At 46.7% G+C, this 13,514-nt stretch overlaps 1 pseudogene; it reads left to right on the top strand.

The window, feature by feature from the left end:
* The first annotated feature begins 870 nt into the window (after window positions 1–870).
* On the top strand, window positions 871–2,716 carry LOC149336547 (uncharacterized; annotated as a pseudogene).
* The last annotated feature ends 10,798 nt before the right edge of the window (window positions 2,717–13,514 follow it).

A 13,514-nucleotide genomic window follows, 5' to 3' on the forward strand; every position in this document is an offset into this window, starting at 1 on the left:
GTTCTTTGGAATTTTTGGGGGTGGGAAAACTTCCAGAGGCTGTGATATTTTTTTTATTTTATAATGGGGTTAAGGAAGCCAAAGTTTATTTTTTTTTGTCTTGACGCTGTGGCATGCGACGCAAGCACTGCACTGTTCGAGGTGCAGTGCTGGTACTTCGGTTGGTTCGCCATATCGCTGATAGATCCCTGTCTCCGCGACGTTACCGGTCCCTTCCTGCGCACGATGCGCCAAGTAAGGCTCGCTCGTTGGTTGCCCAGTATAGTACTACCCACTGAAAACGGGCCAGGGTGTAGTAGTGGTGGCTTATTTTTCAGCAGAATTACTTACGTTCTGTGAAGAGAGGGGAATTGTACAATCACATGTACAACGTTCTTTTCTCTGTTCCCTTATACAGAGACAGATATAGTGAGGGTCTTTAGGAGGATTCAAGTTTGTAATAATATAAAAAAACTGCCCACAATTACATTACTTCCTAATGCGAAATTTGAGCGCAGCTGATCAGTTATTTCAGCTTTTCGATAGATTGAGGCAGAAAATTCGAGCAAGACACGTACGTACAGTTAGACAACTTGTTACTTTTCATACATATTCCTTCTTCTAGAAACACTCCACTAACGGTACGAACACACTAGCGGCAAAGCGCGCGCGGCACGCCGCCGGCGGCGAGAACGCCGCGCGGCAGAGAGGCCACATCGGTTGTGCGCGCGGCGGCCGCCGCGGGGTCACGTGACAGCGTAGATCTCGCCTTGTCTCGAACTGGCCGGGTATAGGCGTGATTTCACGGTCTTCGCGCGCTTTTTTCTTGCTCGGCTAGCTGACCACATTCGTCCCTCGTCATCTACCGCGCTGATCGCGTTGACTTCTGCAATGACAGATGCAGACGACGATGTTCTGACGATGATGAGCGTTTTGGTCATTCTGTGTTCTCTGCTGTTGCGACGGCGGCGCATGCAAACGGCACGTAGGCGAAGGTTTTGGGTGCACCCCTGCTAGCGCTACCGAGACTCTGAGGGGCAAGCGAATGCTTTGCTGCCCCGGCTGCGCGCCCGAGATGAATGCTTCATCAGAGAGTGAGTGATTGCAACCTTTTTAAACGCGTAGTGTGCCGTGTGTTTTACGTGACATATAGTGATGTTGCTTTTGATTCTTGATTATAGCTTCCTTCGGATGCCGCCAAGCTCGTTCGACACACTGCTTCAGCTAGTTCGGCCTGTGATTGAGCGGCAAGACACTCCGTTCAGGCAGTTGATATCCGCACACGATCGACTTGCGATGACAGTAAGGTAAGTCCGAAAGTCCGCGACCGGGCACTGTCCCGTCATAGTGCCTGATCAACAGTCCCTCGGAAAGTATTGTGTTAAAACGTACCGCATGAACACTATGATGCAACTCAGCCCCACCCCCTCCTCCCCATTTATCCTTTGAGAAGTGTGTGATGAGAATACGCTTTTCAGATTTCACGCAAACGGTGACACGATGAGAAGTTTGTCATTCAACTTCCTGACAAGACGATCAACGGCTGGAATGATCGTAAGGGAAACTTGTGCTGCATTATGAGAGATACTTCAGGCAATCTATGTAAGGTTTTCACAAACAGCAGAAGAATGGAAAAAGGTAAGTGCACTATAGCCCGTTTTCTTACTGCCGAGAGGGTTTATAGTGTCGACAAGTGTCCAGCTTGCATTTCTTTACCTTATTTGTTATGCTACTGACTTTCCCAATGTCCATTACATACTGACGTTTGAAATGTGTGGAACTCTTGCATCTCATAACGCGCATAAGACAATTGAATGTTGCCTTACGCATTACTACGCTATTTTTTTTTTGTCACAGTCTATATTATATTGCCTCTCGAACACTCTTTCAGATTGCCACAGACATGCTTGCAGAGTGGAATTTTCCCAACTGCATTGGATGCATTGACGGAAAGCATGTGAGCATTGAATGCCCTACAAATTCAGGGTCACGGAACTTGAACTACAAGAAGTCATTCAGCACAGTCCTCATGGCAACATGCGATGCACATTGCAGGTATGGTTCATTCATGGCAAAACAAAGCTTTTGTTAAACTGCTGGCTAATGGTGTATTCTTCTTGAGAATCATGAAAACAGTGTATTATATTCATTGAAAGAGAGTGCCATTGTATGCACTGAAAGAAAAGAGGACAGTTCAGTGCTATAATTTACATGACGAATTAAGGGGCATAGCGTGACAGGCGTATGATTACCATGGTTTGCTCACGCAGGTTGACATTACACATAATTGATTGTGCACAAATTGCAACAGATTCCAAGATGTTAATCTCTGAGTTCTGATCGTGTGTGGCATGTATATTTAGTCCAACTATAATGCAGCACAGAAATGACTTTACGAGAATAGAACGCAGTAGTGACTCCAGGAGGAGCAAGGTGAAAGTCATGTGCTGCATCAGATGCTAATGGGCTACACAGAAACTTCTTGCTTTATTTCAGATTTCTGTATGTAAACGTTGGCCACTACGGGGGAGAAAGTGATGGGGGAGTTTTCTTAAGGACAAAGTTGACGCGCATATTGTGTGAGCGCCGATTTGGTATCCCCCCAGCAGCAACAGTGGGATCAGCGGGTCTGATACCATACCTGATTGTGGGCGACGAGGCCTTTCCATTGAAGCCTTACTGTGGTGTCCGGCTATCGCCGCCGCCGTCGCTAATGCGCATGCGCGCCAAAAACTAATAAAAGGCGTGCGCCGCAACCTACGGGTGGGTTATTTTCGGCCAGCCACGCACCGACGAACATGCGGGAATAAACGCCGCGTTCGCTCCTGGAAACTTGTCTGCTCCTTCGCATGAACGCGCGCTCATGAACGCGCGCGTCTGATGAACCACGCATCACAACAACTGGCGACGAGGATGGGATAGAAGACGGCGTTCTTCAGTTTGGAAGGCAAACGAACACGAGCAAGAGTGTTCATAATCACTGGAAATATTTGGCAGCGAAACAAGTTTAATAACACAATGAAAAGACATCACCGCAAGGAAAATCAAACAAAGAATAAAAAGGAAAAACATATACAGAAAAAGCCAGAGAGGAACAAGATCTGGATTAAAAATTGGGGAAAAAAAAACTGTAGGAGTTCAACAGGTATTGTACAGTTGATGTATTCGTACTTATTTAAAATGGACGGAAGATTGTGATGCGAAGACTGGACCTTGTAGTCGGCGCGGAAGTGGGTTACGAGTCAAATTAACTTTTTCTCGCTTTTTCGGAAAAAGAGAGAGAGTGTGTGAAACCTTTTCATGAAAAAGAGAGAATTTAGACGGTATTTAAAAATCACTGGAATGTTACTCTGCATTAGGAAGAGAATTCGGGAGACCAAGACTTCAGGAATGCGGAGCGAAAAAGGTAAAATAAAACAAAAAGGAGAGAAGATAAAATGCGGCTATTAAGTGGGTATTAAAGTGCATCGGCAAGTAATGATGTACGATATGAATTGACAAAGTGCTAGTCCGGAAAATGGGCTTACAAAGTTCAATGCATGAAGAATGCACGAGGGTAACATGCAAGGTGAAATTATGTTAGTAGGGTGCTGCAATGGACCAGTGATTTCTTTAACTGACCGAAAACTGGCAGGTCAGAAATAATATAATTACCAGACACACTCAATTTCTTGCTTACATATCCGCACTAGGCAGCCAAAGAAACTTTTTTATGTGAGCAACATTATTTTCTCACCTTTCTGTGTCGGTACGGAAGGGTAGATAGTGAGATTCAAGAACATCTCTAAACCATGTGGTGATCTCTTTTCCCACAGTGCTGCGTCGAAGAAGGCCTTCAATTCAAGGACCAAAGCATTAGAAAAGTGATGATTTGCAGGATGCTTGCGGACTTTTCTTTGATGATCCGCTCTAACTCCAACCAGGCACTGGAGGGAGTAGCTTCAGACTTAGACAAGATAAAATGTAAGTTCTCATTACCGCAGACTCTGGGCACTTCACTGTCGAGATGAGTATTTCTCTTTTAGAGGGGAGGTGGTGGGATGATAACCGCGTACTAAGTACACTGATGCTAACGTTTCAGAGTTCATTGCAGCGGTTCCCAAGGAGCACAGGTAATCGGCTCAATACTGAAATGGCCGCCGCGGTGGCTCAGTGGTTATGGTGCTTGGCTGCTGGGTCGAAAGACGCGAGTTCGATTCCGGCCGCGGCGGTTGAATTTCTTTAGAGGAGAAATTCTAGATGCCCGTGTGCTGTGCGATGTCAGTGCACGTTAAAGAACCCCAGGTGGTCGAAATTTCCGAAGCCGTCCACTACGGCGTCTCTCATAGCCTTAGTCGCTTTGGGACGTTAAACCCCATAAACCAAACCAAACCAATATTGAAATCAATGGTTTCACTCTGGTCCTTTGTAAGACTCGCCTTTGCCAATACATATACAACATTGAGTTGATTAGCATTGCTGCTGGGGTTCGTCATGTTATGATGGCGGTCAGGTTTCGATCGGAGCAAATATTACACCCATAAATATATTCTACACTTCAGCAGTCCTTACACTGTCACCCTCGAAGCTAGTTTCGGCTTCAAATATCACGTTAAAGAGTGCAGCTAATGAAAATGCACTAAAACACGCGTTCACCAGGAAAAAAAAGAAATAATTTGCAACATTCCTTGCATAGGTGCCAACTGCTATTTTACTATGTTAACAGGAACCTGGAGCCACGATAGTTGATATCTAGTAAGTTCGCATTTGCTAATGATGTCACAACTCAACTTCTGAGATAAATGCAACTTATAAGCTTGTCAAGGCTAACTTCTCCTCTAATGTTCTGTGGGACCACTTAAAGCACGGTGATTGGACGATCAAAATATTCCAGTGTGAACTTGGGAAAAAGCGAGAAAAAAACCGGACTACTAAAGCACCACGCATCTTGTGCTTTCCAACTTCTTATCCTTGCATTCGTGGCTGTTTTAACGATAGGCACAAACTTTCAGAGCAGTGTATGCTGAGCACATAGCCAATAACCCAATGGTATATTGTTCGCGAGTATGTAACATAAAAAATTGGCAGTGGATTAGCTCTGGTTAAACCTGCAGGATTGCGAAAGCAACGAAGAGAGAGAGAGAGGCGATGGAAAGCGCGCGGCAGTGGCGGCGGCCCCGGCACGCTAGCTATGCGCTGTTACGGCGTATGCTCAAGTGGCGAGCGCGGTGGCGGCACCTCTGAGTCACCCGCGCAGCGACGTCGGCGGCGCGCCAGCTGTGCGCAGTGTGACCTCACTGCTGCCTGCGCATGCACAGTATGGCCTTTCGTCACCTTCGCGAAATGGCTCGGCGACTCGCGTACTGTTGCTTTTGCAACAATACTGTTAGAACATGAAGCACGTGGTGGTACCAACCAGTGTCGGCAGAAGCATAACGTTTGTACAGATTCGTTATATATATTTTGAATATTTAAAATGGCACCGACACTCAAAACAAATGGAATTTCACTGAGTGCATTCACAAGCATTTCTGTACTTTGTGGCCGAGGATAGATGAATCAGAGCGAATAAACGCATGTTATTCGATCTGGTCTTGAAAGCCAACTATTCGAGTTCGACTCGTATTTCAAAAATCAAATACCCGCACAACCACAAATGTAATTTAACCTGTAGCATTTACTTGGAATATAGTCTGAGTCAAAAGAGCTACAACTGGAATAGTTGGAAGTACGTTCTTGAAGATATTGGTGTGCGCTATTAAAATACGGAAAAGGGACGAACACACAGGACGAAGCGCTTTCTAACAACTGTTTAATCTCTGAAGAAGCCTGACTATATACACATATTGACGTCATATACTTAGAAGAGGGAGGAGCGCACGCGCTGACAAGAAGGAAGGAAAAAGAAAAAAAAAATGAACGGAAAGTAAAAAAAAGAGAAAAATAGAAGGAAAACGGAGGGAAGAGAGGAAAAAAGAAACAGGAAAAAACGATCAACTCATGCGCTTACAACAGCTGAAGATTACTATACTTGAGGTAGGTTAATTCAGTTCCCCCTAACATCACCGAATTATCGGGCTGACGAAGACGAGCTGACGAAATTTTCGAAGCTTTCGCAATGCAGGTTGCTCCAGATAAGCAATGCGTCAGCTCGCCTTCGGTAATGTTAGGGGGAACTGAATTCACCTAACTCAAGAATAGTAATCTTCGGCTGTTGTTAGCGCATGTGTTGATCATTTTTTCCTGTTTCATTTTTCCTGTTTACCCCCCCCCCCCCTTTCCTTCTGCTTTTCCTTTTTTTCCTTTCCCTTCATTCTTGTTAGCGCGCGCGCTCCTCCCTCTTCTGTGTATTATGGTATGACGTCAATATGTGTATATAGTCATGTTTCTTCAGAGATTAAACAGTCGTTACAAAGCTCTTCGTCCTGTGTGTTCGTCCCTTTCCCGTATTTTGATAGCGCCCAATAATACCTTCAAGAATGGTCTGAGTCTCTACGAAATTCGTTTCCAAAATGTGGACGCAAGAGAATACTGCTACTCAATGGCAGTGCTTAAAGTCTGTCTCCATCGAGTGCGCATGTCTAGTGGCTAGAGCACAGGTCGAGAGGAAGATAAAGTGGGAGTTTTCAAAGCAGTTTTCTGATTTCACAGTACGCCTGTTCGCCCCGTCGAGAACAGTAACCATAAACACACCGAAAGAGACTGTTAAAGTATGTAGCGGCCTTTCCAAGGCGCAGTATTTTAAACATTACGAAGTATGCGCAAAGGAGTCGGCTGCCGCTCGCGGCGCTAAGAGGTGCGCGACCGGTAGAAACATGTGCAAGCCAAACTTACCGTTAACTCCTCTCGTCTCACAGGGCACCAGGTGGCGGACCTGTTACTTAACAGTTGACGAATGCATGAGTAGAACGAAGTACGCTATGTCATTTTGAAGCTGTCTTTTCAAACGCCGCAATAAACGTGCGTTGGGAAGCCGGGCATACGCCCAAATGCGCTCTATCCGCTGGGATTTTCTCCTAATCGCGCATGTTCCTCGTGCAGTGAAACACTGCTGCCACATGACAGAGCATCATCATCAGCCTTACTACGCCCACTGCAAGGCGTAGTATCTCTCTCACCCATACCTGTCCAATTAGCCCCGTTCTTTGCCATCTCCGCCCACCTTGTCCCCGCAAACTTCATAATCTCCTCCGCCCACCTAACATTCTGCCGCCCCAGCCACGCTTGCCTTCACTTGGAATCCACTCCGCTACCCTTAAGGACCAGTGGTTCTCTTGTCTTCGCATTAAATGCCCTGCCCAAGCCCATTTCTTCCTCTTGATTCCGAATACGATGTCATTAACCCGCGTTGTTCCCTCACCCACTCCACCCACTTCCGGTCTCATAAAGTTACACCTATCATTTATATTTCCCTAGATCGCTGCATTGTCCTTAACTTAAGCTGAAACCACAACAACCGAAACGCGTATATTACACTCTGTTGCTAAAGTGCGCGGTTCCCTTCGTGTGCTTGCCATGGCGTTTCAGAAGTGCCTTTTGTGTAATGCTGTCTAGCCTGTGTGGTATGACCGACTGTGTTAGCAAGAAAATTTACCGTATGCGACAGCATATCGTACTACACAAGAAGCTTGCGCGATTCGGGAAAAAAACCAAGCGTATAGATGTTCGGCGGGAAGCTCTGCTTCACAAATGAACTGTTGTCGTGATATTTCACAAAGATAGCTCCGCAGTTATGAAGCGCACTTTGTCACACTGTTCTTCAAAGCACGCAGTAACTGTTAACGAAGGGCCGCCGGCACTTGTCGTTTGTTAAAGGACAAAAAAAAATTGAGGGGGCAATTTGGCTCTCTAAAGTGCTGCAAGGTGAAAGCCTTTCCAGGCGCACTGTTTGGCATTGACTGAGAAATTGAATCAATTGAAAATCAATTGACTGAGAGACTGTTTGTGCTGTACAAGTGCTTTATTTGACTACACACTTTGACTACACATTACAACTACACACTTTGACTGCTTCTTTAGCACGACTCCCTCCCTGCTTCGATGAGTTTGGTTGTATCATGGCTCTGTTCGCAGTAACGAGGTATGTAATATGGTCACCCACGGACGCCTTACGCTCCCTGTTGGGACGGACGACAACTATTTTATTCGTTGTCGTGTGCATCAAAAGGAGGCGTCAGGCATCCGAGGGTGACATCATTACTTCGAATCCGCTCACTCTGACATCATAACCATTTCGACCAACCGAAAAGCGTGATACCTTTGCTGAGAACATTCTGTCGACAACGGTGAGGCACTCAAAGCTCTCGCCTTAATAATTTGGCAACGGTTGCTTACATCTCTTTTTATGGACTCTACGCTCAGCGGCGAGAGAATGCGATGCGCAAGTTTCGCGGCGCATTAACGATACAACGACTTTGAAATGCAGTTTAATAACTTTCAGAGGTCCCATCTAGTATGTTCATGGTTAATCTTCACGAAAGAACGACATCGTAGGACAACTGTGAAATTGGAAAACTGCTTTGAAAACATTAGTTTTCATGTATTTCTATTGGCGCTGAGCCTACTTTACACCCCCAGCAAAATCCGACTGCCGCGTGCGCTTCCTTTGTTTTTAAACACGGTCTAGCTCTATAGAAAATGTGGTCTTTGAGGAACAACTCCGCTACAACAGTGGCGTCAATATATCGCATGCAAACAATTGGCACCATCTTTGAATATATGGTGTGGAAATTTTAGCTTCAATAAAAAATCTCAAACTCTTCTAATTTACATATTTTAAAGCCTGCTACTCAAACGACAAGAAATAGTCGCACATCTTTGTGGTAAACACTTGCTCGTATATTTTGTGCTTTACAGGCGAGGGCGGCCTTGGGAAAGGTAGGCTTCCTCCTAATATTGCCTTCGCATACAGATATGGAGTACCATGGCTGCGACGGCAGCCACGGTAGTCATGACAGCCATGGCAACTGCAGCCATGGTATTTGTACCGTACGGTCTTCGCAGCTCTACGTTGCCCTCGTTGCTCTAGGAGCCTTGATTTTGAGGAAATAAAATATGTTACTTAAACGAACAATTTTACGTTCCTCATTGCTCTTGTGAACCGCGCCGCATTCCCAAATAGGCTGCGTCTCCTCAGAACGATCAGCATCATTCTCTGGTAACATCAAAGAATCATTTCTCGAAAATCATGTTCAGCGTTTTTCTAGCAGTGATTATTCTCTTTCAAAGATGGGGCAGCAGGCGATTAACGCGCCGCATTCCCAAATAGGCTGCGTGTCCTCTGAGCGATCAGCATCATTCTCTGGTAACACCAAAGAATCATTTCTCGAAAATCATGTTCAGCGTTTTTCTAGCAGTGATTATTCTCTTTCAAAGATTTGGGCAGCAGGCGATTAACGCGCCGCATTCCCAAATAGGCTGCGTGTCCTCTGAGCGATCAGCATCATTCTCTGGTAACATCAAAGAATCATTTCTCGAAAATCATGTTCAGCGTTTTTCTAGCAGTGATTATTCTCTTTCAAAGATTTGGGCAGCAGGCGATTAACGCGCCGCATTCCCAAATAGGCTGCGTGTCCTCTGAGCGATCAGCATCATTCTCTGGTAACAACAAAGAATCATTTCTCGAAAATCATGTTCAGCGTTTTTCTAGCAGTGATTATTCTCTGTCAAAGATGGGGCAGCAGGCGATGAGCAAAATAATCTTTATTTTGTCGGTTACATATTTTCACGTAGTGCAGACGGCAGAGAGCCGAGTATTTAAACAAGCGGAATAACGCTTTTCCTGGGCGTCATTTATTAAAAACTCGTAGACCTTAGACAACAGCAAGTGTGCTAAAAGGTCGTCGATAAAGAATTACCGCCGCCGACGGCGGTGGTCAGTGTAAAGATAATGGGGAACTTTCGAGGCAAGGTGCGAAAAGCATCTATGGCAATAATGAACGATGTGGAAGTAGTTATCCTCGGCTACAATTCAACCACAGAAATCTCGGCGCTTCTCACGTCAAAAACGAAGCAAAAAAGGCGCATGCGAAAGCTTCCTAGAAAGAAAAAGTTTTACGACATTATTTTTCTCCTAAAGAAACATCGGCTTGAGAGTGGAAGGGAACAAAGGCAGCAAAAATAAACACTCAGGATGGAAACCCGAGCGTTCATTAACAGATGTGATAGAGTGGGTTTTAGGCGCATGACATCCACTACTTCTGCGTGCGCCGGCGTAGCTGGTATACTGTTCTCTCCGTTGGGAATTCATAGGCGAGTTCACTTCTTCGTCGAAGAACCTGGTACCGACCAGAGCAGCGGCCGAGCGGCCTTGCTTTAAGATCGTGGTAGCTTTACAGTGTCCAACCCAAGACTCTGTCACGTGGCTCGTATTCCACGTCACACTTTTGTAGGTTGCACGTCGGATGCAGGATCGCTGTTTTGGAGCGTTAGCTCTACTACTTACGTTACTCAAGGTATTGTGAGTATTCAACGCAAGGGTCTCTTGATAGGCAGAGGCAGTGTACCACAGTCAGCACTCTTAACACGAACGCTCGAGCGCGTGTCTTCCACTGACTTTAGCGGCGCTGGGGGTCGGCCGCTGGGTCTGAGTCAATATTAGGCTGGAAGCAGGGCATGAGCTGTCTCCAATCGCCGCAAACACACCGATCAGCATGGTCTAGGATTCAGCGCCCAGCGCTCAGGGGTTGTAATATCTGTGCAGGACGCTCAATCGAGCGTTCGTGTTAAGCGTGCCGACGACTGTACGTTGGTGCGCTTGCGTTCAGACTTGCACAGCACCATGTGGGACTCCTGGAGGCGCAAGCTCCCACGAGTGAGACTGCCCGAGGCGTACTTCAAGCTGACGAACCAGCACGAAGCGTGTTATTCACCCACCACTTTGAATGGGCTATTGCATGATCATGAAAACACTTCTGCTACAGTTCACTGTACTTCTGCTGTGGCCCAGATTATCGCAAGCCGACTGAAAGCGGCTCAGGTAAGCAACAACTCTTTCTGGATCCCATCCTTCTACTGCACTACTGCACGAGCAGGAGTCCTAGACCCATTCTGCTTGCATCACTGTAGATCTCGGTTTCTGCTCCTTTATCGAAATGCCGGGACGCGACAGAAATTGGCTAAGGGTTCAAGGGGATGCGATTGTCAAAGCGTCGATAACACACGCTGTGCCAGGAGTCTGTGCACTGGTTTATTATCGGCCGGCTGCGGAAATTGTGCGATAGCTGCAGTTGTTTTCTGCGGGTGGAGAGTACTCCCGCGTTACCACTTTTATGACGCAGAAACAGCCGCTCCTTCTTAAGCTAACGCGGCGACGTCACTTAGTACTCTAGACATATTTGCCAGTTCAGGCCTGTCAGTGCTCTGTCTATTAGCCTTTGGAAAGTGTTTGGTGCGTTAAAGAATCCGGTAAGATATGCTCAACTCGAAGAAGCCGTCCGTCATTATGATTGCGGCCTTCTCTTGGTCTCTTTCATCGAATCAGTTCCACAGTAGCTGCTCTTGGCGTCCACCGAAGGGAAGCACTTGCTGTTGCAAGGTCACAAGATACGTAGTCTTCGTAAAAAGTATACAGGCCAAGGAGGTCAGTTTCTGAGCCCTACAGCGCGGTTCCTCTTGCATACTCGGGAATCCTGACCTCAGAAAGGCAGAACGAACTCAAGTCCTCAACCCACCCAAGCTTACAATTGTCAAATGTGCTTAAACAGCCTTGCTATTCGACTTGGAAGCAAACCGCTTGGGCTGTACGTTTTTGACAAAGACTTTACACCTGTGAATGCCACTGGTGCGGTTCATCGTCCCGATAGCGCAATCAGGTGGTCTCCAGCGGTACAAATTTAAGGGCCGTTTCAAGCGCCTCAGACTGTTATTCATCTGGGCGGCAAAGGGACCAATGATTGAGTAGTTTGCTGTAGTTTCCACAGTAATGTTGCGGCCGCCAGATGCAGCAACCCTGAGGTCGTCAAATCTCACTTCAAAGTCCGTGATTCTTGCCCGGGATCATAGGGTATGAGAGTCGTGGGTCGGGCCTGTCGTCGTAACTATTATGGGTGGCGTCGTCACTTGAAACTTTCATCACGCCCGTGTCAGGTTCTTTTGCTTCGTCGGCGTCAGCAGAAAAACTGTGGCGTTTCGGTGTAGTTTCCCCTACAGGGGCTTAGATTCCTTCCACTGGTGCGAGTGGCATAGCTGCTATGTGGTAAATCGAAGGCGTTGAGCATTAATTACCCATCATCCCCGCAAGCCTGACTACGCTCACTGCAGGAGAAATACCTCTCCCATATTAGTGTAATTCATCCTTTCTTATGCAAGCCGCGGCCACTTTATCAGTGCAAATTTCTTAATCTCATCTGTCCCCACAACTTTCTGACGCTCACTGCCACGCTTGTCTCCTCTTGGAATACACTCCGTTACGCTTGACGACCATCGGCTACCTTGCCTTCGCACCACATGCTCTGCCCAAGTCCATTTCGCCCTTTTAATTTCGACTAGGACTCCATTAACCCGCGTTTGTTTCCTCACCCATTTTTCTCTCTTCCTGTCTCAACACCACACGTCTCATTTCCCATTTGATGGAACACAGTGTTGTCCTCAATATAAGCCGTACCCTTTCCGTTAGCCTGCTCGCTACTTCCCCATAGGTGAGCAGTGGTAAGATTGGATACAGCTGCTATTTGTTTTTCTCTGAGGGATGTTGGTAAACTGCCACTCATGACCTGAGAGTGATTGTTAAATGCGCTCCATCCTGTTTTATTTTTTTAAGTTATTTCACTCTAGTGGGCCGGATCTGCGGTCACTACCTGCTCTAACGCTGGATACAGGCTACTCTGGATACAGGTAGTCATCAATCTTTACTGGCCATTGGCCAGGGGGGCGATCGTGTTGGGTGTTAGGAGAAGCCCCGGAGGCCCATTTCACGGTATGGGCAGTGCCGCCGGATATAGGCTTGTTCGCCACATTGGACGCAAAGAGGAATACGCTGGTCAGGTATTCGCCAAACATCAACCTTCCTTACTGCAGTCCGCTCAGCAATCGATGAATTTTTGGCTGGCTGTGCTTATGAAGATGTTTCGTAAGGCGTGGGGTTGGTTCAAACTGAACGTCTTTGAATGTGTAGGGCTGTGGCATGGTCGTGGCTATGCGTTCTTCATTCGGGTTCCTCGCTTAGGGGACGCGTAAAGACTGGTGAGCCACTCCAGGAACTTCGTGGGTAAGTGAGACAAAAACAGTCTAACGGACGAAAGATGAGAAAAAATAAAGAGAGGATGTTTCCACGGAGTGCAAAAGCACGAGCTTTTGTTTCTTTTTGGCAAAGTCTGTTTTTACTTATTTGAGATGGAGGATTGAGGGACTGAGAGACACTGAGGGGACACATGAGGGACACACATGAGGGACACACATGAGGGACAGACAGGCAAAAGATGATTATGGCGGGGTCAGAACCTCCGAATTAGTGCTACGTACAAGACGTTGATGAGTGGGTAGTGCCGTGGGACAGAGCGCTCGCGCTAGACACATACCCGGCGCATGCACCAAGAGACGATTTTACTAGGCTCGGA

The sequence above is a fragment of the Amblyomma mixtum genome, chromosome 7, assembly GCF_055824585.1.
Source record: "Amblyomma mixtum isolate Tamu chromosome 7, ASM5582458v1, whole genome shotgun sequence".
In the NCBI taxonomy this organism is placed as follows: domain Eukaryota; kingdom Metazoa; phylum Arthropoda; class Arachnida; order Ixodida; family Ixodidae; genus Amblyomma; species Amblyomma mixtum.